This window comes from Equus caballus, chromosome 23, assembly GCF_041296265.1.
Source record: "Equus caballus isolate H_3958 breed thoroughbred chromosome 23, TB-T2T, whole genome shotgun sequence".
Taxonomy (NCBI): Eukaryota; Metazoa; Chordata; class Mammalia; order Perissodactyla; family Equidae; genus Equus; species Equus caballus.
The window spans coordinates 12167589-12194143 of record NC_091706.1 but is presented as its reverse complement, the minus strand read 5'-3'; the positions used below and the strand labels follow the sequence as shown (position 1 = coordinate 12194143).

Genomic DNA, 26555 nt, shown 5'->3' with positions numbered 1-26555 from the left:
ATGTAGGCAGCTGAGATCTAATATCATTCCGTCAAACCATCAGTCACCCAGCAATGAAAGGAGACCCAGGCGAGGGCTAACACCCAAGAATCTCCTGGTCAAGCCTGTCACTGCCGGCCACAGTATGAAGACCCTCTATCCACAGGATTCTCTTCCGCCTGCAGTGGTGTGAAGACCCTTAGTACGCAGACACACAGAAACCTAACTCCCTCTGGATCTCCAGATGAAAATATCACTCGCTGGAACAAAAGGTCAGAGACGTAAGAAAAATCTACCAGGCAGTGAGAAGGAAACATAAATGACATTTACTATGTTTATATGAAGTGTCTAGAATATGCAAATCCACAGTACCTTCATCAAGTTTCTTTCCTGGACTAATTCTCTGATTTCTAATGAGGCCTAAACTCTGGCTGAAAAACTGTGAGGTCAGATTTCCAGAGGAGTGTTATCATATATTTATTATATTCATACACTTCTCTCCTGTATGTTGCCTGATGGTTAGTGAGAGCTGATTTCTTGAAAAGAACTGCTCACATTCACATACGCAAAGTCTCCTGTGTGAATTCTCTGGTAAACTCTGAGCTGTGACTTCTGGCTGAAAGCTTCCCCAAATGCATTACATTCACGGGGTTTCTCCCTTGTGCACGTTCTCTGATGTGTTCTGAGGTCCAATTCCCAGGGGGAAGTCGTCTCACGTTCATTACATTCATAGGGTTTCTCGCCTGTGTGCATTCTGTGATGTGCTGTAGGGGCTGACTTACAGATTAGTTTCCCCACATTTATCATTTATAGGGTTTCCCTTCTGTGTGAGTTCTCTGATATTTCCTTAGTTCTGATTCCTTGCTGACAGTTTTACCACATTCATTATATTCAAAGGGTTTCTCTCCTGAGTTCTCTCATGTAGTGTGAGTGTTAACTTACAGCTAAAAGACTTGTCATATTGATCACATTTATAGGATCTGTCCCCCATGTGAGTTCTCTGATATTGTCTTATGTCAGAGGTATAGTTGAAAGCTCTCCCACATTCATTGCATTCAAAGGGTTTCTTCTCTATGTGAGTTCTCTGATGCCCTTTGAGCTGACTTTTCACTGAAAGCTTTCCCATGATCACTACAACCATAGTATTTTTCCTCTGTGTTTTCTTATGTGCAATGAGGTGTGATTTCCTAGAGAAGGATTTTCTCCACTCATTTCACTCACAGGGCTTCACTTTTCATGAGATCTCTGATTTATATTGAAGGCTGGTTGGGAACTGAAGATTTCCCTACATCTGTTGTAATCACAGTATTTCTCTGCTGTGTGAGTTCTCTGATGTAATGGCTGGTTTTTCCATGTTCAGGGACTTCACTCCTATGAGTTCTCACATGTTCTCTGAAGTCAGAATTTTCTGCTGGAAAGTTTCCCTCTTGTGTCAGTTCTCTGAACTTGAGTTATCTTACTGAAATTATCCCCATTTTGATTATATTAATTTTCATTAGATTCAGTGGCTCTTTTCTGTGTGAATGGTCTGAGAGATAATGAGGATTGATTTATCACATTTTTGCCAAATTTATAATTACAGGATCTCAGCTTTGTGTGGGCACTCTAAGGTATAGTAAGAGCAGTCTTGTCATGGAAAGCTTTTCCATGTTTATTATATTCAAGAGCTTGCCTCAAAGTCTAGATAGTTTGATGCTGAATAACTTCCTTCTTGTAATTGAGATCTTTCATGCTTTTATTATATTTAGGAGATTTCTCTTGATTGTAAGTTCTCTCATCCCTAATGTTGACCAGCCATTTCTCTACAGTATGGGGCCAACGTGATGAAACCCAGGTATGTACACACTGCAGTATCACAATTTACGAAGCATTTTTCTTGAAATAAGCATCTATGCCCAGTTTACGTGGTTTTTCTGAAACTTTCTCTTCTCAGTGGTCAGTATTTTGTCTTTGATGATTGCTACAAATGTTTCCCTTGGTTTTCTTGGCTCTTCTTTAATAATTTATCAGGTTGGTAGTCTTCTAAAAAATGAGACAATTAAAAACATTGTATGAAAGTTAACAATGGGGCTTATATACATACATCCTATTTTATATTTGACTCCTTGGTTTTTGGTTCTGTCTCCCAACAGTAAAGTAAATCTAAGTGGAATATATACATATATGTGTATATATATTCATATTCCACTTATATATTACATATACTCTTGTACTGAAAAAAGAGAGAGCAAGTTGGCAATGCATACACATACGTATTTATAATTTTAAAATGTAATTTTCAAAACTATGTAGAGAAGGGAAAATAAAGGAAAGGAAGAGTAAATGGAGACAAGATTTTTAAGAAAGTTGCATTCTGGGTCTAGGAAACCAGACAATGGGATGAATCAGCAAGGACTATGAACTGTAAGTAGAATTACAAGAAAAATTAGCAGACAAGGGTTTTCAGAGGCTTTATCAGAGACGGGGTTTGGATTGGGGAGGTATATCCAGGTCTAGGTTCTCCTACTAGAGAACAAAATGCCAAAATATGGATCCAAAAGCCAAATATAGATTACAACAGTAGGATATTCTTAATTCTTATTTTTAATCTATATTTTGCAGTTAGATTTCCTGAGGAGTCCTGTTCCAGGCCAAAATCCTACCTGTGGTCTTCCAGGCCCACTGACAGGCAAAGGCTTTATCTGGCACGCCTCACTGGGAGGAAGCTGCCCTCCTCACACTAGACTTGGTGCACAGTCGATGCACTGCAGTATCTGGGAAGAGTTAGATTCAAGGATTCAGCCTCCTTCCCCAGCCCCCACCATGGCCAACCATGTTCTTACGTGTTTCTGAATTCCTCAGCGGGCATCTCCATTTGGAGTCCTTCATAGGCAGCACTGATAACAGACACTATTTAGGTACCTCTTTATTGGGACCTCCTTATCGGGTGGCCTTGAAGATGCTTTTCCTCACTCTAACTCAGTACTTTTCCACTCCTATCCCTCTACCTCCCTTCAGCCTGTGTCCATAAAATTTTTGGAGCTTTTTGTTCAGGGCTTCCTAAGCAGTGAGGTGATCCCCCCAACCCCCCACCTACACTAGCTCATCTGACCCTCACATAGTGCCATTCCATGGGGACATATGGAATATAGAGTGCCAGTAGCTTCTTTCTCTTCTTGGCCTCTTGCTTACACTACTGCAGTAAATGAATAAGGGCTTAATATGGCTTGGGCTCGTCCTAAATGAACACCTAGACACTTAGCAGCTCTCTAATAGTTCCGTTTTTTCATTCCATAAAACACCACCAAAATAAATTTATGACGGCACTGATTTCCTCATGTTTAAAGGCATAGTTCAGGCTCCAGTTTTCTTGGCTTTCATTCATAGGAACACAAACGCACAAGAGGAAAGGTAAAACTGCTAACAGGAAAAGCCACTTTCTGCCTAGATTGGATTTGCTGCTCTGACCTGCTTCTGGTGCCTTGGTTTATATTAGTGTTGCTCAAAAGTGAAGCTCTCCTGACCCTCAAATCTTCAGTTTCTGCTTCAGTATGCTCACTCATTTTCCCGAAACTATCTTACCTCTCCAATTCCTAACTGTTTCCCATCTAATTTTGAACATATATAGTTTTAATTATCTATGAGAATCTTAAGGATCATAAATTTCATACTGTTCCAAGAAAATTTAGAATGATCCTTTATATTTATTTATTATAAAAGTTCTTACATATATTTGACTGCTATTGTGCTGGTGCTACCCACATTCCACAAACAGTATTAGGCATATGCTAAAAATGTGAGATGTCTTGAACCCACAGCATTTTTATTAGTAGATAAAAGAATGATGGGGTATTTTTTTTGGAAAACAAAAATTTTACATTCATTGCATGCACAGTAGATAAATGACCGTTCCATAAGTCCACTATACCCCACTCCTTTGAGCTCATGGCAACTATCTTTTTACTTTCTGTCTCTATGAATATGACTGCTCTAGGTATCTTATATAAGTGGAATCATACAGCTTTTGTCGTTTTTTTTTTTTTTTCGAGGAAGATCAGCCTTGAGCTAACCACTGCCAATCCTCCTCTTTTTGCTGAGGAAGACTGGCCCTGAGCTAACATCCATGCCCACCTTCCTCTACTTTATATGTGGGACACCTACCACATCATGGCTTTTAGCCAAGCAGTGCCATGTCCGCACCTGGGATCCGAACCTGTGAACCCTGGGCTGCTGAGAAGTGGAACGTGCGAACTTAACCGCTGCACCACTGGGCTGGCCCCCAGCTTTTGTCTTTTTGTGATTGGCTTATTGCATTTAACATAATGTCCCCAAGGTTAATCCATGTTGTATCACGTATCAGAAGTTCCTTCCTTTTTATGACTGAATAACATTCCATTGCATATATATATATATACACCACTCAACATTTATTCATTCATATGTCAGTTGGCACTTGGATTGCTTCCATTTTTTGGCTTTTGTGAATAATGCTGCTGTACATATGGGTGTACAAATATTTAGACTCTGATTTCAATGCTTTTGTGTATAAGCCCAGAAGTGGAGCTGCTGAATCATATGGTAATTCTAGTTTTAATTTTTGGAGGAACTGCTGAACTGATTTCCATAGCAGCTGGGCCATTTTACATTTCCACCAACCGTGCACAAGGGATCCAGTTTTTCCACATCCCTGCCGACACTAGTTATTTTGTTGGCTGGTTCTTTTTTTGCTAGTAGCCATCCTAATGGGTGTGATGTGGTATCTCATTGTGGTTAACAAACAAGTTTTTAAGGCAGTGACTAGAGAAAAATAAGCTGTTTCATATTCAGACTTTTAGAAAAAAGATTAGTGTATAATACTACAAATGTTCCTTTAAGCACTGATAGTCCAAATGCTTCTAATATACATTTTACAGGCTTACAATTAAATGAATATTCTGCAAATTTCATTTTGATTGATGATTTCAAAAAATAGGGTTTTCTTTTAACATTTTTATTGTGATAAAATATATGACAGAAAACTTACCATTTTAATCACATTTAAGTGTCCAATTCAGTGACATTAAGTATATACACATTGTTGTGCAACTATCACCACCATTTCCAGAAAATTTTCATTACCCCAAACAGAAACTCTGTACACATTAAATAATGATTCCCAATTTCCTCTTCCTCTAGTCCCTGATAACCTCTACACTCCTTTTTGTCTCTACAAATTTGCATATTCTAGGTACCTCATGTAAGTGGAATCACACATTTGTCATTTTGTGTCTGGCTTATTTCATTTAGTATAATGTTTTCAAGGTTGATCTGTGTTGTAGCATGTATCAGAATTTCATTCCTTTTAAGGCTGAATAATACATTGTATGTACATATCAGACTGTGTTTACTCATTCATGTGTTGATGGATATTTGGGGTCTTTCTACCTTCTGGCTACTGTGAATAATGCTGTTATGAACATGGATGTACAAGCATCTCTTTGAGTCTCTTTCAATTCTTTTGGGTATATACCTAGGAGTGGAATTGCAGGATTACAGGATAATTCTATGTTTAACTGAGGAACCACTTGTTTTCCATGGCAGCTCTACCATTTTTCATTCCCGTCAACAGTGCACAAGGGTTCCCATTTCTCCACATCCTCTACAACTGTTATTTTCCATGTTTTGTTTTCTTTTAATAAGAGCCATCCTAATGGATGTGAAGTGATATCTTATTGTGGTTTTTATTTGCATTTCTCTAATGATTAGTGATGTTGAGTATCTTTTCATGTGCTTATTTTCTATTTGTTTACCTTCTTTGGAGAAATGTCTGCTCAAGTCCTTTGTTCATTTTTATAATCAGGTCACGTTGTTGTTGAGATTTAGAAGTTCTCTATATATTCTAGACATTAATCCCTCATCAGACATACAATTTGCAAATATTTCATCCATTCTGTGAGTTGCCTTTTCTCTTTGTTGATAGTGTCATATGACGCACAAAAGTTTTTAATTTTGATAAAGTCCAATTTACCTATTTTTTTCTTTTGTTGTCTGTGCTTTTAGCGTCATATCCAAAAGATCATTGCTGAGTCCAATGTTATATAGATTTTGCTCTATGTTGTCTTCTAAGAGTTTTATAGTTTTAGATCTTACATTTAGGGCTTCAATCTATTTTGAGTGAATTTTTGCATATGGTGTAAGATAAGGATCCAACTTCATTCTTCTGATTGTGGATATCCAGTTTTCCAAGCACCATGTGTTGATTTGCCTTTCACCTTGGAATGGTTTTGGCTCCTTTGTCAAAAATAAATTGACCATATATGTGACAATTTATTTCTGGGCTCTCAAATCTATTCTCTATGTGTCCTTATGCTAATACCACAATATTCGAACAACTGCAGCTCTGTTTTTTACAATCAGAAGGTGTAAGTCCTCTAACTAGTTTGGTTCTTTTTCAAGATTATTTTGGCTACGTGGAGTCCCTTGAGATTACATATGAACTTTAGGATGGGTTTTTCCATTTCTGCAAAAAATGCTGCTGAGATTTTGATAGAGTTTGCATTGAATCTGTACATTGTTTTGCGTAGTACTGTCATTTTAACATTAGGTCTTCCATTCCATGAACATGAGATGTCTTTCTACTTATTTTTGTCTTTAATTTCTTTCAGCAATGCTTTGTAGTTTTCAGTGTATAAGTCTTTTGTCTCCTTGGTTAACTTTATTCCTAAGAATTTTATCTATTCATTTGCTCATGCGATGTAAATGGAATTATTTTCTTAATTTCTTTTGGATTGTTCATTGTTCTACAGTATAGAAATGCAACTGATTTCTGTGTCTTAATTTGGATCCCACAACTTTCCTGAATTGGTTTATTAGCAAGTTCCCTGAATTAGTTTGTGTGAGTGCATGCGCAAGTGTGTGTAATCATTGGGATTTTCTACATATAAGATCATGTCATCTGCAAAGATAATTTACCTCTTCCATTCCAATTTGGATGCCTTTTAAAATTTCTTTTCCTTGCCTAATTACTCTGGCTAGAAGTCCCAATACCATGTTGAATAGAAGTGGTGAAATCAAGCATCTTTGTCTTGTTCCTGATCTCAGGGGGAAACCTTTAAACCTTTCATCTTTTAGTAGATTATCTGTGGGTTTTTCCACATATGGCATTTATCATGTTGATGAAGTTGCCTATGATTCCTAGTGTATTGAGTGTTTTTAACATGAAAGGTTGTGGAATTCTTTCAAATGCACTTTCTGTATTGAGATGATTATGTGTTTTTTTCCCCTTTCATTCTACAAATGTGGTTTATTATATTAATTAATTTTCATATGCTGAACCATTTTGCATTCTAGGAATAAAACTCACTTGGTCATAGTGTATAATCTTCTTAATAGGGTGCTGAAATGGGTTTGCTAGTATTTGTTGAAAATTTTTGCATCTATATTCATAAGGAATATTAGTCTGTAGTTTATTTTTCTTCTAGTATCTTTGTCTGGTTTTTGTATCAGGACAACAATGGCCACATAAGAAGAGTTATGCAGTGTTTCCTCATCTTCAGTTTTTTTTGAAAAGTTTGAAAAGGACTAGTGAATTCTTTTTTAAATGTTTGGTATAGGTTTCAGGTCCAAGATGGCAGCATAGGAAGACCCTGAACTCACCTCCTCCCACAGACACACTGAATCTACACCTACATATAGGGCAATTCCTCCTGAAGAAGAACTGAGGACTGATTGAACAGTTTCAGCACAACAAACAACAGAGGGATCACAAAGAGGTGGATAGGAGAAACAGACGTGGTATTGACGGGAACCCCACCCCTGACACAATGACCTGTAGCAGGGAGAGATATCACTGAGGGGCCTGTGTGCAGGCTTGCCCACCCTGCAGTACAGCAAAAAGCAATAGTATAAAGGGCACCTAGACTATATGGGAAGAAAGTCCATTTAATAACCCTAGAGCATCTGCCAAATGAGTGGGAAATGCTGGAACTCTCCAGGGTCGGAGGCACCAGTGGTCACCATATTTGTGTTCCCCCTTGACCTTGATAGTGCAGGCAGGAGCATAATCCAGATGGTCTAGCTGGCCTACTGTGGTTACCACAGCATACCCCAGGCTTCTGGTGCACACCAGCTCCACATCATAAGGCACCCCCAGCACAGCATGCCCCAGGACTCCCTGACCCACACCCACTCAAGCTCCAGCTGTTCCACTGGGGCAGCTCTGGTGAGGCATACCCCAGGACTTCCTGGCTCATGACTGCTCTAGTTCCAGCTGTCCAGCCAAGGTGATCTGAGTGCGACATGCCCCAGGACCCCCTGGCCTGCTCTTGCACCAGATCCTGCTGGCTTGCCAAAGCTGCTTGGCACACGCAGTCTACACAAGAGATGCCTCTTCAAGACTGAGAGAGGTAGCTGTTTTCCATAATTCATAGAAATAAAGACAGAAAGTCAAACAAAATGAGGAGATAAAGGAATATGTTCCAAATGAAAGAATCAACAAAATAAAAGCCCAGAATAAAACCCTAATGAAACAGAGATAAGTAATTTACCTGATAAAGAGTTCAAAGTAATGGTTATAAAGATGCTCACTGAACTCAGGAGAAGAATGGAAGAACACAGTGATAACTTCAACAAAGAGACAGAAAATATAAAAAAGAACCAATCAGAGCCGAAGACTATGATAACTGAAATTAAAAATACACTACAGGGAATCAACAGCAGATTAGATGATACAGAAGAACAGATAAGAGATCTGGAAACAAAACAGTAATCACTTGATCAGAACAGAAGAAGAAAAAAGAATTTTAAAAAATGAGGATAGTTTAAGGGACCTCTGGGAGAACACCAAGCATACTAACATTCACATTATGGGTATCCAAGAAGGAGAAGAGAGAGAGAGAAAGGGGCAGAAAGTTTATTTGAAGAAATAATGGCAGAAAATTTCCCTAATCTGTGGAAAGAAACAGATGTCCAGAAAGCACAGAGTCCCAAACAAGATGAATTCAAAGAGATCCACACTGAGACACATTAAAATTAAAATGACAAAATTTAAAGATAAAGAGAGAATCTTAAAAGCATCAAGGGAAAACCAAGTCACATACAAGGTAACCTCCATTAGATAATCAGCTGATTTTTCAGCAGAAACTTTGCAGGTCAGAAGGCAGCGGAATGATATATTTAAAGTGCTAAAAGGAAAAAAACTTACAACCAAGAATACTCCACCTGGCAAGCTTATTATTCCAGAATTGAAGGAGAGACAAAGATTTCCCAAGACAAGCAAAAACTAAAGGAGTTCATCACCACTAAACCAGCCTTACAAGAAAGCTTAAAGGGTCTTCGTTAAATGGAAAAGAAAAGGCCATAACTATAAATAAGAAAATACATTAAAGAAAAAGTCTCACTGGTAAAGGCAAATATTTATTACAGGCAATGGATCAGCCACTTATAAAGCTAGTATGAAGGTTAAAAGACAAAAGTAGTAAAACCAATCATAACTACAATAAGTAGTTAAGGGATACACAACATAAAAAGATATAAAATATGATGTCAAAAACATAAAATGTGGGGGGAAAAGTAAAAATCTATTACTTTTAGAATGTTTTCAAACTTAAGCAACTATAACTTAAAAGACACTGCTATATATATAGGTCGATATATATGAACTCCATGGTAACCACAAACCAAAAACCTACAATAGATACACAAAAAAGAAAAAGGAACCCAAACATAACACTAAAGAAAACCACAAGGGAAGAGACGAAGAGAAGAAGAAAGGAACAGATAAAGGCTACAAAAACAACCAGAGGGGCCAGCCAAGTGGTGCAGCAGTTAAGTTTGCACATTCTACTTTGGCAGCCCAGGGTTTGCCGGTTCAGATCCTGGGTGCAGACATGGCACCACTTGGCAAGCCATGCTGTGGTAGGCGTCCCACATATAAAGTAGAGGAAGATGGGCATGGAAGTTAGCTCAGGGCCAGTCTTCCTTAGCAAAAAGAGGAGGATTGGCAGCAGATGTTAGCTCAGGGCTGATCTTCCTCAAAAAAAAAAAAAAAAAAAACAGAAAACAACTAACAAAATGGCAATAAGTACATACCTATCAATAATTACTTTAAGTGTAAATGGACTAAATGCTCCAGTCAAAAGACATATGGTGGCTGAATGGATAAAAAAACAAGACCCATTTATATACTGCATACAAGAGAGTCACTTCAGATCTAAAGACACACACAGATTGAAAATGAAGGGATGGAAAAAGATATTCCAAGCAAACGGAAACAAAAAGAAAGCTGGGGGTAGCAATACTTAGAGAAAATAGACTTTAAATTGAAGACTGTAACAAAAAACAAGAAGGACATTACATAATGATAAGGGGTCAATCCAAGAACAGGATATAACATGCATAAATATTTATGCACTGAACATAGAAGCACCTAAATATATAAAGAAAATATTAACAGGCATCAAAAGAGGAACTGACCGCAGTACAATAACAATAGGGGAATTTAATACCTGACTTACATTAATGGATAGATCATCCAGACAGAAAACCAATAAGGAATGATTGGCCTTAAATGACACATTAGACCAGGAGACTTGCTAGATATATACAGAACATTCCATCCAAAAACTGCAGAATGGACATTCTTTTCAAGTGCACATGAAATATTCTCTAAGACAGATCACAAGGTAGACTGCAAAACAAGTCTCAATAAATTTAAGAAGATTGAAATCATATCAAGCATCTTTTCTGACCACAGCAGTATGAAACTAGAAATCAATTATAAGGAAAAAACTGGAAAAAAACATACATACAGAGACTAAACAATATGCTACTAAACAACCAATGGGTCAATGAAGAAATCAAAGAGGAAATAAAAAAAATACCCTGAGAGAAATTAAAATGGAATACAACTTTCCAAAATCTATGCGATGCAGCAGAAGCAGTTCTAAGACAGAAGGTCACAGTGATACAGGCCTACCTCAAGAAACAAGAAAAATCTCAAATAAACAATTTAACTCTACACCTAAAGAAACTTGAAAAAGAATGAAGCCCGAAGTTAGTATATGGAAGGAAATAATAAAGATAAGAGGGGAAATAAATGAGGTAGAGACTAAAAAATAAATAAATAAATAAAATCAATAAAACTAAAAGCTGGCTTTTTGAAAAGACAAAATCAATAAACTTTCAGCCAGACTCATTGAAAAAAAAAAGAGAGAAGGCCCAAATAAATAGAATCAGAAATTAAAGAGGAGAAATTACAACGGACACCACAGAAATACAAAAGTCATAAGAGACTACTATGAACAATTATACTCCAACAAATTAGAGAACCTAGAAAAAATGGATCAATTTCTAGAAACACACAACCTTCCAAGACCGAATCATGAAGAAATAGAAAATCTGAATAGAGCAATTATGAGTAACAAAATTGAATCAGTAATTAAAATACAAAAACAAAATTCCCAAAAAACAAAAGCCCAGGTTAAATGGCTTCATGGGTGAATTCCATCAAACATTTAAAGACGCATTAATACCTATCCTTCTCAATGTATTCCAAAAAACTGAAGAGGACAGGACGCTGCCAAACTCAGTTTACAAGGCCAACACTACCCTGATATCAAAACCAGACAAAGACACTACACACAAAAAAAATTACAGGCTAACATCCCTGATCAACATAGATGCAAAAATTCTCAATAAAATGTGAACAAGTGGAATTCAACAATACATTAAAAGTATCATACACCATGATCAAGTGGGATTTATTCCAGGGATGCAAGGATGGTTCAACATCTGCAAATCAATCAATGTGATACACACATTAATACAACAAAGGATAAAAATCATATGATCACCCCCATAGATGCAGAAAAAGTACTTGACAAAATTGAACATCGATTTATGATAAAAACTCTCAATCAAATTGACATAGAAGGAACATACCTAACATAATAAAGATCATATATGACAAACCCACAGTTAACATCATACTCAATGGTGAGAGCTGAAAGCTTTTCCTTTAAGATCAGGAACAAGACAGGGACTCCTACTCTCAGCACTTTTATTCAACATAGTATCAGAAGTCCTAGCCACAACAATTAGGCAAAAAAATAAAAATAAATAAATAAAAGGCATCTGAATTGGAAAGGAAGAAGTAAAACTGTCATCATTTGCAGAAAACTCTAAAGAGTTCCCCAAAAGGTTATTAGAACTAATAAATGAATTCAGTAGAGTTGCAGGATACAAAGTTAATACACAGAAATCAGTTGCATTTCTATACACTAATAATGAGCTATTAGAAAGAGAAATTAAGAAAACAATTCCATTTATAATTGTATCAAAAACAATAAAATACCTAGGAAAAATTTAACCAAGGAGGTGAAAGAACTGTACTCCCAAAACTGTAAGACATTGATAAAAACAAACTGAAGATGACACAAATGGAAAGATATTCCATGCTCATGGATTGGAGGAATTAATATTGTTAAAATGTCCACACTACCCAAACAACCTACAGATTCAATGCAATCCCTATCAAAAACCAATGGCAATTTTTACAAAACTAAAACAAAGAATTCTAAAATTTGGATGGAACCACAAAAGACCTCGAGTAGCCAAAGCAATCTTGGGAAGAAAGAACAAAGCTGGGGGTATCATGCTCCCTGATTTCACACTATACTACAAAGCTACCGTAATCAAAACACAATGGTACTGGCGCTAAAACAGACACATAAATCAATGGGGTAGAATAGAGAGCCCAGAAATAAACCCCTGCATATACGGTCAATTAATCTATGACAAAGGAAGCATGAGTATAGAATGGGGGAAAGACAGTCTCTTCAATAAATGGTGTTGGGAAAACTGACAGCTACATGCAAAAGAATGAAATTGGACCACTTACACCACATACAAAAATAAATTCAAAATGGATTAAAAACTTGAACATAAGACCTGAAACCACAAAACTCCTAGAAGAAAACAAAGGCAGTCAGCTCTTTGACACCAGTCTTAGCAATTTATTTTTGGACCAGTCTCCTCAGGCAAGGGAAACAAAAGAAAAAATAAACAAATGGGATTACAGCAAAATAAAAGCTTTTACACAGTGAAGAAAACCATCAACAAAACGGAAATGCAACCTACTGAATGGGGGAAGATATCTGTAAATCATACATCCAATAAGGAGTTAATATCCAAAATATATAAAGAACTTACACAACTTAATATCAAAAAAACCAAACAACTTGATTAAGAAATAAGCAGAGAACCTGAACAAACATTTTTCCAAAGGGGACACAGATGTACAGATGGCAGACAGGCACATGAAAAGATGCTCAACATCACTAATCATCAGGGAGATGCAAAGCAAAACCACAATGAGATACCAACTTCACACCTGTCAGAATGGCTATTATCAAAAAGACAACAAATAACAAATATTGGCGAGGATGTGGAGAAAAGGGAATACTTATACACTGTTGGTGGGAATGTCAATTGGTACAGCCACTGTGGAAAACAGTATGGAGGTTCCACAAAAAATTAAAAATAGGACTATCCAGCAATTCCATTTCTGAGTACTTATCCGAAGAAAACAAAACCACTCATTCAAAGGTATATATGCACCCCTAAATTCAATGCAGCATTATTTACAATAGTCAAGATATGGAAGAAACACAAGTGTCCATCAATAGATGAATGGATAGAAAAGACTGCTGTATATAAATATTATATAATATATATAAAGGAATATTACTCAGCCATAAAAAAGAATGAAATATTATCATTTGTGACAACATGGATGGACCTAGAGGGTATAATGCAAAGAGAAAGCCAAACATCATACGATTTCACTTATAGATGGAATCTAACAAATAAAACAAATGAACAAACAAAACAAAACAGAATCAGAGATACAGGAAACAAAATGGTGGTTATCAGAGGGGGAATGGTTTTGAGGCTGGGTGAAATGGGTGAAGGGGATTAAGTGGTACAAACTTTGGGTTATAAAATAAGTCATGGGGATGTAATGTAGAGCATAGGGAATATAGCAAATAATACTGTAATAACTTGGTATGGTGACATGGTAACTAGACTTAGCATGGTGATCATTTCATAATGTACATAATTATCAAATCACTATGATGTGCATGTGAAACTGATAGGATATTGTATATCAGTTATACTTCAATTAAAAAAATATTTGGTATAATTTACTACTGAAACCGCCTGGCTCTGGGCTTTTCATTGTTGGGAGATTTTTGATGACTGATTCAATCTCCTTACTAGTTGTACATCTATTCAGATTTTGTATTTCTTCATGAGTCAGTTTTTGTAGATTTTGTCTTGCTAGGAATTTTTCTATCCAATTTGTTGGTACAGAATTGTTCATAGTTTTCTCTTAGTCACTTTAGCTAAAGGTCTGTCAATTTAGTTGACCTTTTCAAAGAACCAACTTTTGGTTTTGTTGATTTTCTCTGTTTTCCTACTCTATTTTATCTATCTCTAGTTTAATATTTATTATTTCTTTCCTGCTGCTAGCTTTGGGTTTAGTTTGCTCTCACCTCTTTTTGGTTACTTAACATGCAATGTTAAGTTACTGATTTGAGATCTATCTTCTTTTTTGATGTATGTGTTTACAACTATAAATTTTACTCTTAGTATTGCTTTCACTGCATCCTGTAAGTTTTGGTATCTGGTTTTCATTTTCACTTCTCTCAAGGTATTTCCTATTTTCCCTGTGATTTCTTCTTTGACCCACTGGTTCTTTAAGAGTGTGTTGCTTAATTTCCATGTATTTGTGAATTTTACACTTTTCTTCTGGTTTTGTTTTCTAGTTTTACTCGTGATCAGAAAAGATATATTGTATGACTTCAATTTTTTAAAATTTATTAAGACTTGCTTTGTGGTCTAACATATAGTCTGTCCAGGAGGATGATCCATATACTTGAGAATGTGCACTATGCTGTTGTCTGGTGGTGAGTTCCATATGTATGTGTAAAGTCTAACTGGTTTATAGGTTGCTCAAATCATCTATATCTTTAATAAAGATTTCTGACTGGTTTTTCTATCCATTATTGATAGTGGGGTATTAAAATCTCCAACTATTATTATAGAATTATCTACTTCTCCTTTCAATTTTGTCAACATTTGCTTTATGTATTTTGGGGAGTCTGATATTCACTGTATATATTGTTTTGGTGAATTGACCTTTTATCAATAACATAAGGTCTTTTGTCTTTTGTGACAGTTTCTGATTTAAAGTCTATTTTATGTGCTTTTAGTATAGCCACCCTAGGTCTCTTTTGGCTACTATTTGCATGGAATATCTTTTTCCATCCATTCACTGTCAACATATTTGTGTCTTAGATCTAAAGTAAGCCTTTTGTAAACAGCATATAGTTGATCATATTAAAATTCATTCTACTAATCTCTACTCTTTGATTGGAGAGTTTAATCCATTTACATTGAAAGTAATTCCTGATACACAAGGACTACCCTCTCCTAGCCTGCTATTTGTTTTCTGTATGTCACAGCTTTTTTATTCCTTATTTCTTCCATTACTTCCTTCATATGTGTTTAGTTGATTTTTGTAGTGACACATTTTGATTCCCTTTTCATTTCATTTTGTGTATATGTTAGATATTTTTATTGTTGTTACCATGGGTATTACTATAATATCCTAAAGTTGTAACAATCTAATTCAAGTTGATACCAACTTAACTTCAATCACATACAAAAAAATGCTCCTCCCAAGCAGCTCCATCCCTCTCCTTTGTTATTGCTGCCAAAAACTACATCTTTATATGCTGTGTGTACAATAACATAGACACAATTATTTTCTATGCACTTGTCTTTTAAAACTTGTAGGAAAAAAAAAAGGTTACAAACCAAAATTACAATTTTGGCTTGTACGTTTGCCCACATACTTACTTTTATTGGAGGTTTTTATTTCTTCATATGGTGTCCAGTTACCGACCAGCATTCTTTCAATTCAACCTGAAGCATTTCTTGTAGGGTACATGTAGTGGTAATGAACTCCCTCAGCTTTTATTTATGGAATGTCTTAATTTCTCCTTCATTTTTGAATGAACGTTTGGTGAGTACAGAATTCTAAAGTGACTTCAAATATAGCATCCCACTGTCTCTGGCCTCCAAGATTTCTGATTTCTAATAATCTAATAATTTCATTGAGAATCTCTTATATGGAATTGTAGTGTAGGTGCCTGACATAAAGCTTTTTTGCTTGTAATGTAAGTGCCTGACATTAACCTTTGATTGCAGAGGCATCCATTTCAAAGATATCCATCTTGAATAAACATATTGCCAACAACTAGACAAAGAGCCAAGCCACTCCCACCCATGAAGGTCCTCTTTGAGAAAGCCTTGGGTAACCTAGATAACTACCTCTTGAGGGACCCCACTTTCCCTTCCCACACCTTAATTTCTGCTCTTATGTTTTAAATTTGCCAATGAAGAGTGAACCTGCAAAACCCTAGGCAACCCAGTAAAGGCAGTAAAGGCAGAAGCCCAAGTCTGCAATCTCTCTCTCTATCCTTAACCTTGCTTTGTGACCCACCCACAGGCATGCCATGTACCCTCCAGGACTTATGAGTAATAAATCTTGTTTTTTCAAAGTTCCCAGATGGTTGTTGCTGAGATGTGTCTTACAATCATAATAAGAAGGACAAGGGCTAGTGCAGTTGCAACATTGGCTCCAATCAGGGAAATGTCTGTGGGGGGTAGTACAGGCCCAGGTGAGTGCCTCAGGCACCCCTAGCTGATAGCATTGCTGTTTATAGGCTGAGACCAACAGAAACAGTAACGAACTGCTTCTCTCTTGGTCTTTGTCTTTTGATAGTTTGATTACGTGTCTCAGGGTGAGTTTCTTTGGGTTTATCCAAGTAGTAGTTTGTTCACCTTCTCAGATTTGTAGATTCATGTCTTTCAGCAAATTTGGGAAACTTTCAGCCATTTTTTCTTACAACAATCTTCTGTCCATTTCTTTCTTCTACTTCTTCTGGGACTACCATGCTGCAGGAGATCACAGCAGCATTCTTGTTAGGCTTTAAGCCTAGGAAAAATAAGTTCCAAATGGGTGGCTGGGAGATATGTGATCTGCTGCCTCTCCATTAGTTATCTGTCATTTAATAGCTTCTTGTAGTCTAGCAATAAATTCTGTGTATGGTTCTTTAGGCCCCTGAATGATCCTCTGAAATGAGACAGTGGCAGTACCTTTCATCTCAATCTTTTCCCATGTTCTCAGGCAACAGTGTCTTAATTGGTCTATAGCTTGATCCTCCAACCTTAACTGATCTAGTACTCCAGCCCAAGGCCCGATGCCCATCAACTGTTCTAAGGATATCTGTCTGGCCTAATTATGTGCAGCCACTGTCTCCGCATGGTCCTGCTACCATGTGCGAAACTGAAAAACTCCCCGGGGGCTAAGACAGTCCTTGCCAAAGTTGAGCAGTCCACAGAGATCAGTCTACTGCCCTCAGCAATCCCCTGAATTATCCTGACTGTGAAGGGAGAGTTAACTGCATAATTCCGAACTTCCTGTTTTTAACTTTTTTTTTTTTTTTTTGAGGAAGATTAGTCCTGAGCTAACTACTGCCAGTCCTCCTCTTTTTTGCTGAGGAAGCCCGGCCCTGAGCTAACATCCGTGCCCATCTTCCTCTACTTTATATGTGGGATGCCTACCACAGCATAGTGTGCCAAGCAATGCCATGTCCACAACCAGGATCTGAACCAGCAAACCCCGGGCTGCCGAGAAGCGGAATGTGCAAACTTAACCACCTCGCCACCGGGCCGGCCCCTGTTTTAACTCTTTTAAGATCTTAAAAGGGAAAGGATCATGAATAGCCTCATATATGCCATTGGGATTTTGAGGATCAACACCAGGAGCCCCTCTCTCATGAACCGTCACAGGGAATGCCATGTGAAGGGCTTCCAGATCTCCCTCCTTTAATGCTTGTCTAATCTCCATTTGTAATGTTGAAAGTGTGGAAGCTGGAGGACACTTGGCTATGGTGCCACCAACAAACTCCAGAATGAGTGGAGGAGGGAGCGAGACCAGAGGTAGCAGTGGAAATATATCATCAGGCTCAGGTGCCGTGGGCCACATGTACTCCTTCCTTTTAGTAGCCATCCCTTCAGGGACTGCATATTCAGGGCTCTTTATGTGATCAGTAAAGGAGCCTCCATCTTCTCTGTCTGTCTCTCCTTCACTCTCCTCTGAGGAGTCATGGGTTTGGAGGGGCTCTAGTATGGAACAAATTAATGACCAAGTGTTCCATATAGTCACAGGCATCGGAATACCCTTCTGATATTCTTTCTTTAACTCAGTTCCCACATTTTCCCAAGATTGTAAATCTAACATACCCAGAGTAGGAAACCAAATACAGTGCTTCTCTATGATCTGCAGCAACTCAAACAATTTATTTTTACTGACCTTAGCCCCGCCCCTGCCCTCAGCAATTGCCTGAGTAAGCAAGTGTAAGGGCAATATTGTTCTGTACTTTCAAAGTTACCCATTTTCCCTGTTAAAATCCCTGGAAACACTTACCCCAACAGGAATCTTCAGAGGCATCCACACCGCTTCCAGTTCCCGCACCACTAAAGTCCCACTTTTGCTCTTGGTGATGTTTCCTTTGAACCTCACATTGGGTGCCACTTGCTGCCGAGACAGGCTAGGCAGCAAGCTGAGGGAGCAGACGGAATTTATAGACAGAACACAATGTATATATTCAACGGGACAGGGGACCATCAGCCTCAAAGACTGAGATGAGGTCCCTCTGCTCACCACGTACTTATTTGCAGGCAAAGAAACACAAGCATGTACAATAGCAGGAACTCATGCCAGCAGGCACACGCAAGCCAAAGCCCAACGGTTCTATTCTTCGTCCCTCTGACGCACACCACACTTAGGGGGTATCTTAAGAACAATCAGCAAGCTATGCAGGTGGTGTTCCGTTCCTGCAAGGGCCCGGTGTTCCCAAGCCCCTTGCCTTCACGCTTGATAACATACTCCCCTCCAGCCTTGGATTCCAAAGCACAAGCAATCTGGTATAATAATTATGAGAGTCAGCAGATCACATATCTCCCAGCCACCCATTTGGAACTTATTTTTCCTCGGCTTAAAGCCCGGCAAGAATGCTGCTATGATCTTCCGCAGCACTATCATATCATGTATGGTACCGTATCATGTTCATTTCACGGTGTTCCACAAGTCCCTTAGACTCTATTCACTTTTCTTCATTCTTTTTCCTTTCTGCTCCTCAGAGTCAATGATTTCAATTATCCCGTCTTCAGAATCATGGATTCTTTCTTCTGCCTGCTCAAATTTGCTGCTGAATTCCTCTAGTGAATTTTTCATTTCAGTTATAGTACCTTACAGCTCCAGAATTTCTGTTCAATTCTTTTTTATAATTTCTCTTTGTTGATCTTGCTCTTACATAATTTTCCCAATTTTGTTTAGTTGTCAATACTTTCCTTTAGCTCTTTGAACATATTTAAAACAGTTGTTTTAAAGTCTTTGTCTAGTAAGTCCAATGTCTGGGCTTCCTCAGGGACAGTTTCTGTCCATTTATTTTACGGGGCCAGGTTTCCATGTTTCTTTATATGCACTGCAATTTTTTTGTTCAAAATTGTTCATTTAACTACTATAAGACGGTAACCCTGGAATTCAGATTCTCCCCCTTCCTCAGTGTTTGCTGTTTATTTTTTGATTGTTGAAGATGGTAGTACTCCATTTGTTTTGATACTTTTCTACCAGTTTTTGGAAAAACTATTCTTTGCTGTGTATGATCACTAAAGTCTCTCTTCCTTTAGCTTTTCTTTAGCTAATGTCTTAACAGAGATTTCCTTGAATGCCAAGAGCTCTCCTAGGCTTTGCAAATTGGCTTTGTGCTGGAGCAGTTCTTTAACTCTTAGTTTGCTCTCAGCCTAGGAATCAACCCAAGGTGAAAGCTTAAGGTCTTCTTATGTCTTTCTGAGCAAGCATCTTGCCTGGGCACGCATGTGGCTTTCCAAATTCCCTTGTATACATGGCTGCTTTTGAATGTCCCACTTTCTCAAATAGTCTCACCCCAGCTTCACCTCCAGACCTTAAATGATATGTTTCCACCTGTAATCTCTTGCCCCAGAGGTCTGTGGGTTCTGCAGCAATTAATAGCAGTGCCCACCACTTTTACACCTGAGTTCCAATTTATATGAAACAGACAAGTACCTTGCATCCCCCAGGTTAAAATGGATGTACATAATAACTTGCAAATAAGGTCTGCCATGCTCTCTGGTTTCAGGGAAAGAAATGGGAACCAGGCTGCCACTGCTTCAACACCAAAACCACCATCAGGTCACAGAGGGGTTGGGGAAGGAATGAGTAAAAACACCACAAAACTTTCCTATCAGTCTGAAGATAGCTTTTTCTTGGTCAGATGTTCTCTTGGTTGCTATAAACCTATTACTGTTTTCCATAGCTATGACAAAGTTGGCTCAGACAGTTTCTGCCTGTTTTTTTTTTCCCGATGTTTCTGTGGGAAAACGAGCTTGGAGCTTCCTACTCCACAATTTTGCTCAAACATCTGAACAGATTTTCAAAGGTTTTTTAACTTTCAGATTTTAGTTTTGTTCATATCATTTGCAAGTTCTAGTTTTACTGAACTGTGATATTTCTACTCTGTGGAATTTACTAAAGTTTTCCTGTGGGGTTCTAATGTATTTTTATATTTTCTGAATATACCATTGGCAATGGTTTATTCTTTATTTCCAGAGTACACAGTTTGAAAGACATATCCAGACATTAGATTCACCTAGAGCAGAGTTTCTCAAATTTGTCATTATTAACATTTTAGAGCAGGTAATTCTTGGTGGTGTGTGGTGGGGGTGGTAGTGGTTGTCTTGTACATTACCAGACGTTTAGCAGCATTCCTAGGTTTTTCATGAGATACTGGTAGTATCTCCCCCTCAGCTGTGACAAACAAAAATGTCTCCAGACATTGCTAAATGTCCCATGGTGGGCGAAATCACCCTCTGTTGAAAACCACTGTCCTGGAGCATAGGCCAGATAACAAATATTTTAGGCTTCACAAGCCATATGGTCCCTGTCATTTGTCAACTATTTTCTAGTATGAAGGCAGTAGCTGTCAATACATACAAGAACTGGAGTGGCTGAGTCCCAAAAAACTTAATTTACAAAAACAAGCATCAGGTTGGATTTGGCTCGAGGGCTGTATTTCACCAACCCTTGTTCTAGAACTTCAGTTGTTCTCCACTATATTTCGTATAAAGCCAGAGAGGTATATTAATGTCTATTATATCTAAGTTGTTTTTGTTTCTCCTTATCTCTTATAATTGTTGTTTTACGGATTCTGATAAACTTATTACCTGATGCATAGATATTCAAAACTTTTATTGTTCTTTTAAAATGGTCTTTAAAAAACATTCAGGGCCAGCCCCGTGGCTGAGTGGTTAAGTTCACGTGCTCTGCTTCAGCGGCCCAGGGTTTCGCCGGTTCGGATCCTGGGTGCGGACGTGGCACTGCTCATTAGGCCATGTTAAGGCAGCGTCCCACATGCCACAACTGGAAGGACTCACAAATAAAATATACAGCTTTGTACTGGAGGGATTTGGGGAGAAAAAGCAAAAAAAAGAAAGATTGGCAACAATTGTTAGCTCAGGAGCCAATCTTAAAAAAAAAAAAAAAAACTCCACATAATTCAAGTGCCCTTTTTCTCATTTAATATTGTGCCTGAATTCCTGAATTCAAACTTTAGCAGCCAAGTAAAAGAACCCTGGATTATTTGTATATTTATTGGCTTACTAATTTATTATTTTATATTTAACTTTCCACATTATTTTTTAGGTATATCTCTTTGGTACAATGTGACAGCACTTCTTTTAATTCCATATTATAGAACCAATGATAAAATTAATGTTTTCTCTTTCTCCCTAAATATCCTTTAACCTCCAATTTTAGTGCCTTTTCTAATATTTCTTAGCTTTTATAATTTTACCATTAATTAAAAATCTATAACTTGATTTGTCACTTGTAAATGATATACTTGGGCTCCCAGTTTTTAAAGATCAGAAAATCAGTATGCTTACATTGCATTAGTTATGTTATATGCTCACCTTCCACATTATATTGGATCTATTCTTTGTAAACTTCCAAAGATAAAGGCTTCTAAAAATTCCCACCTCTAACTGATCACTTTGGATCTAATCTCCCCTGGACACCTTCTGCGAGTGCTCAGTAACTCACCTGGGGAGCACCTGTTTAGAAATTCTTCCTCTAATAACCATGGATCTTCTCCTTCCTTCAACTTGAAGGTCACAGCTGGTTTTCTAAAGCAATACTCTACAAGTGGAAAATAATTTAGGATTTGGATCAGCTGTGTGGGCTTCAATGCTTCTGAATGTAAAGGAAGGTGCAGCTTTAGGAACTGTACATTGAAGGTGCTCACTTGACCTTTTTGAGGAGGTGACAAAAGGAATGAATGTCCTTAAATCTCTGAATCTCAAGACTAAATAATACTAAATTCTACAAATGGTCCAGGAGTGTTGGGTTTTATGAAAGGGACTGCACGGGGACTTCCACTTTATCTCCTCATGTCAAACAAGTAGAAAACCATACAAAATTGGACAACAGGCAGTACAGGATAAGAATTCTTCAGAAAAAAGAAAACAAATTAGGTGAGCCTTATTATTGTCACAGTCTGAAAAATTTCTAGGCTACAGCACAGCGAGGGGAAACCGAAGAGAGCCTGACAGTCTCAGTAAGTTGAGGAGAAAGATGTGGAGCTTCGAAATGCCAAGGCAACTAGAATTGGCAGGACAAAATACTGGAGAGGAAAGAGCTGTAGCGAGGGAGAGCTGTGGAGATCTCGGAAAGGTCCCCTTGAATCTCTGGGTGAGCATGGACTTGTGCATGCATATAGGAAACTACCTGAGGCTGGGAAAAGAACCACTGGGAAGGAGTAGGTTGGAAAATCACCAAAGCACACAAAGATGGGAAGTTTGTTATCCCACCAGCCAGAGCAGAAAGACCTCTTAATTCATGGAGGATTCAGTAGAATAACCTGAAAGCTTCTGCCTTAGTACAGGAGCAAAAAAAAGGTGCTGTGAATCCAACAGAAAAAGCTTAAAAGCAGACTTCGAAAGGATCAAACTAATTCCAGAAAAGATATTTCTGTTGCTTAAGCCACCTGGTCTGTGGCATTCTGTTATGGCAGCCTGAGTAGTCTAATACACTCATAAAACAAAAAATGGAAAAAAGCTATGAAATATCGACAAATTAAAAACCTCTCCTATTTGAAAAATACCATTAAGAATATAAAAAAAAGGTTGAGAGAAAATATATACAAATTATTTATCTGAGGAAACATTTTTATAGAGTATATATAACTCTCCAAAGCAGTAAGAAACAATGTTTGATAATGGAAAAAAGAGTCAAACAGGCACTTAACTACAGAGGAACAGATGATAAACATGCTCATTATTAGACATTAGGAAAATTCAAATTAAAACTAAAATGAAATACATTGCAAACCTAATACAATGGCTCTAATAAAAAACCTGACATTATTAAATGCTAGTGAAGATGCAGAGCAACTTGAACAATCGTACACCGCTGAGGGAATGCAAAATGGTGCAGCCACTTTGACAGCTTCTTAGATTAAACATACACTTATGAGACCCAGCAATCCCACTCACTCCTTGGTATTAACCCAAGAGAACAAAGACTTATGTCCACATATGAATGTTCACGGCTGGACACAATCCGAATATGCATCCACGGGAGAATGGATAAATTGTGGAACAGACACACAACAGATCACCACTCATCAAGAAAAATGAAGATCCACTGAAACATGGTCTTGAGACAGAGTCACCAACAGGTGGCCCTGGACAATTCACTGACTCTCTCAGGTCCAATTTCTTTAAAGTTTTAAATGAGACAAAAGTAGACAACCATGGAAACCCTTCACGAGCATTCACTGTGGGATTCTCTGAGGTCAGGATAACATCACTAGTGCCACATGTGGTGTCATACGTGTGACAGCAGCATCTGTAAAGAGTGGGACCACTCAGGCATAGAGGAGACAGAACTTCCTCCCTCTGCCTGGATATCCCTTATTCCCAGACCTCACCCTCACAAGCTCCCCAACAAAGCCGTCTTGCCTGAGCAGCCTGCCCCTGGGCCACCCCAGCTCATCCCAGCTCACCTGACTCCTCTCAAGGATGGCTCAAACTCCCCATTGTCACAGTGTGTTGGCTTCTGGACGTAGTGGGATCACCAAGTCGGGCTCATTCTTGTCAGGAGGATCAAGAACTGCTTGGGGCTGTGCAGACCCGCTTCCTTATGGGCTCTTGTGCCTCTGCTCTGAAGCTCTGGTGAGAGGTCTAAGGTCAGGCAGTGCTCTCCTCCAGGTAATCCTCCTGTTACCATTGTCCCCCTGCTTCCTGCCTCACAAGAGCTGGTTTGCTGTAAAATGAATTTCCCAGGAGCTGGGGTCTGGGCCTGGGCAACTAATTTTAGGAGTTCACTATAATCTCAGACGGAAAACACAGACTGCCTGCCAGCACATGAAGGGCTAGGAGGCTCTGTCTGACTCAAGAGATCTGAGGAGACAGCAGAAACCGCGGAATACACGGCACACATGGTAGGATTCCATCTCCATTCACTTCCCTTATATCCCTGGGGATTTGGGGACAGGTCACTCTGCTAAGTGCTGTGAAGGCTTCCAGGCAGGCGTGATGTTAGACAAAGCCTGAGACTGGAAGTAAAGCACACCTGCCCTTGAATCCAGACTCCCTCACTGCTGGCTTGTGACCTCAGCACACTGTTCCACCGACCTGAGCCTCCGTTGGTATTTTTATTGCGTATGGTCATACCGACTTCATGAAATAGTTGTGAGGTTACATTAAGTCATCCAATGAAAAGAACAAAGTGTCTTCTAACTATAACAGTTGTCACCTACTCAGGGCTTAGTACCCTGCACTAGCCTATTCGATTGACAGGTGATGACTTATCTAAGTTTCACAACAACGCCATGAAGCAGCCATTACCAATATCCTCCCTGTCCGGTGAGAAAGCGGACTCTCACCCGGGGGCCTTCTGTCGCCCCGCCTGCAGGTACAGGGCCGGGACTGGCCGGGCCTTTCTGGTTCTCCCCGCCGACCCACCGCCCGCGCTCTCCGGCCGCTCACGGTCGCCATTATACACGCCCCCGCCCCGCCCCGGGCCCGTCGCGGGTTGGGCTGCAGGCGGGCGGGCACGCGGCCCCCGCCCCCGACGGGCTGCGCCGCACCTGCGTCCCGGAGCCCCGCATTGAGGGCTGAGGCTGGGGGTCCCTGGGCCTGGGTGCTCCCGCGCTCTGGGTCACAAGTCCACTCCTCTCAGGAAGCCCCCACTGTGTCCCCCTCCCCGCAGTCCCCCCCCCCAGAGCCATACAACCAGGGCTCCGGCGTCAGCGCCCCGCCTGGGCCGGGAGCTCAAGAGCAGGACAGAGGGTCAGGGCCTGCACATGCGCAGATGTAACCCGGAGCCTTCCCAGACAGCTGCACCGTGAGCCAACCGGATTCAAGACTACATTTCCCACAAACCTCTGCGCCTTGAGAAGCCATTGTTTCTTCTTTGTTAGACGGTCAGCGGATGTCCTGCATAGTCTCTCCTGCCCAGGTTCTGGGCTAAACGCGAACTTAACCGCCGAACGCAATGCGTGGTTCTCCCTCAAATCTGCATGGAAGAAACAACGTGAAAGACGTTGGGAACAATTTGGGAAATTTGAATGTGGACTGGCAATTAGAAATATTAATAAACATTACAGTCACTCAATTGTTAAGAGGAATTTCACTGAAAAAATGTATTATTTATATAAAGGTGTCGACGGAAATAATCCATAACCAATCTATAAATGAAAATTTGGGTGAGTTTATTCTGAGCTTAAATCTGAGGATTATAGCCTGGGGCCTTTCTTCATGAAGGGAGAAAGGGCACCAAAGAAGTGGGGTGCACAGAGTGGTTATATACCCCCCAGAGAGGATGTTTCACATAGGATTGAAATGTCCCTTTTACAATAGTCGAGAGACTGCTCTGTCGGCACAGCGATTGATGGAAATAGCAGGTAGGTCTTCTGTCTCAGTGAACACAGCAGGGTGGCGGTCTGTTGTCTCCAGCTGAGTGGTCACAGGTGAGCTGGGTGGTCAAAGGTGAGTGCAGCAATCAGTTCCTAGCCTAAGGAAAGATGCTTATCCCTAAGGAAATGCTAATGTGGGGGGAAGTTGCACCTTTATCTCAAGGGCCTTTGTTCTGGCCATAGGAAATGTCTAAGCAGATATACAATGCGTGCTCAACAGCCACAGTCAGGCCCTTTTGGAAAAAACAAAGTCAGGCCGAATTAGGTTTATACCAAATGGCTTCCTCGTATACTCCAATATATCCTATTGCTTGCCATTTTTATTTGTCAAAGGCATACATAGTGACACATTTAGCACTGAAATTATCTTAATTCTCTTTACAAAGTTTCAGCATAAACTAACAAAGCAAACATGGCAAAGGTTAAAATTTCCTATTGAGGGCATGGCTGGCTATATATGTGATGCGGGGTCGGTGAGCCGAGGAG

The 26555-nt window shown here is 39.2% G+C and overlaps 1 long non-coding RNA gene across 2 annotated transcripts; it reads right to left on the bottom strand.

Annotated features, from left to right (window-relative positions):
- Positions 1–282: 282 nt before the first annotated feature.
- On the bottom strand, positions 283–25469 carry LOC102149123 (uncharacterized). 2 transcript variants are annotated; one of them, XR_289315.4, is made up of 5 exons: positions 25242–25469; positions 24156–24321; positions 22193–22288; positions 2622–2732; positions 283–2001 (listed from the first exon to the last, which is right to left on the bottom strand). It is a non-coding gene; the product is annotated as an uncharacterized lncRNA (long non-coding RNA). The 2 variants fall into 2 exon arrangements; XR_011431724.1 differs by lacking the exons at positions 283–2001; positions 2622–2732 and adding an exon at positions 21324–21547 and having other exon boundaries at positions 25242–25446.
- Positions 25470–26555: the final 1086 nt, after the last annotated feature.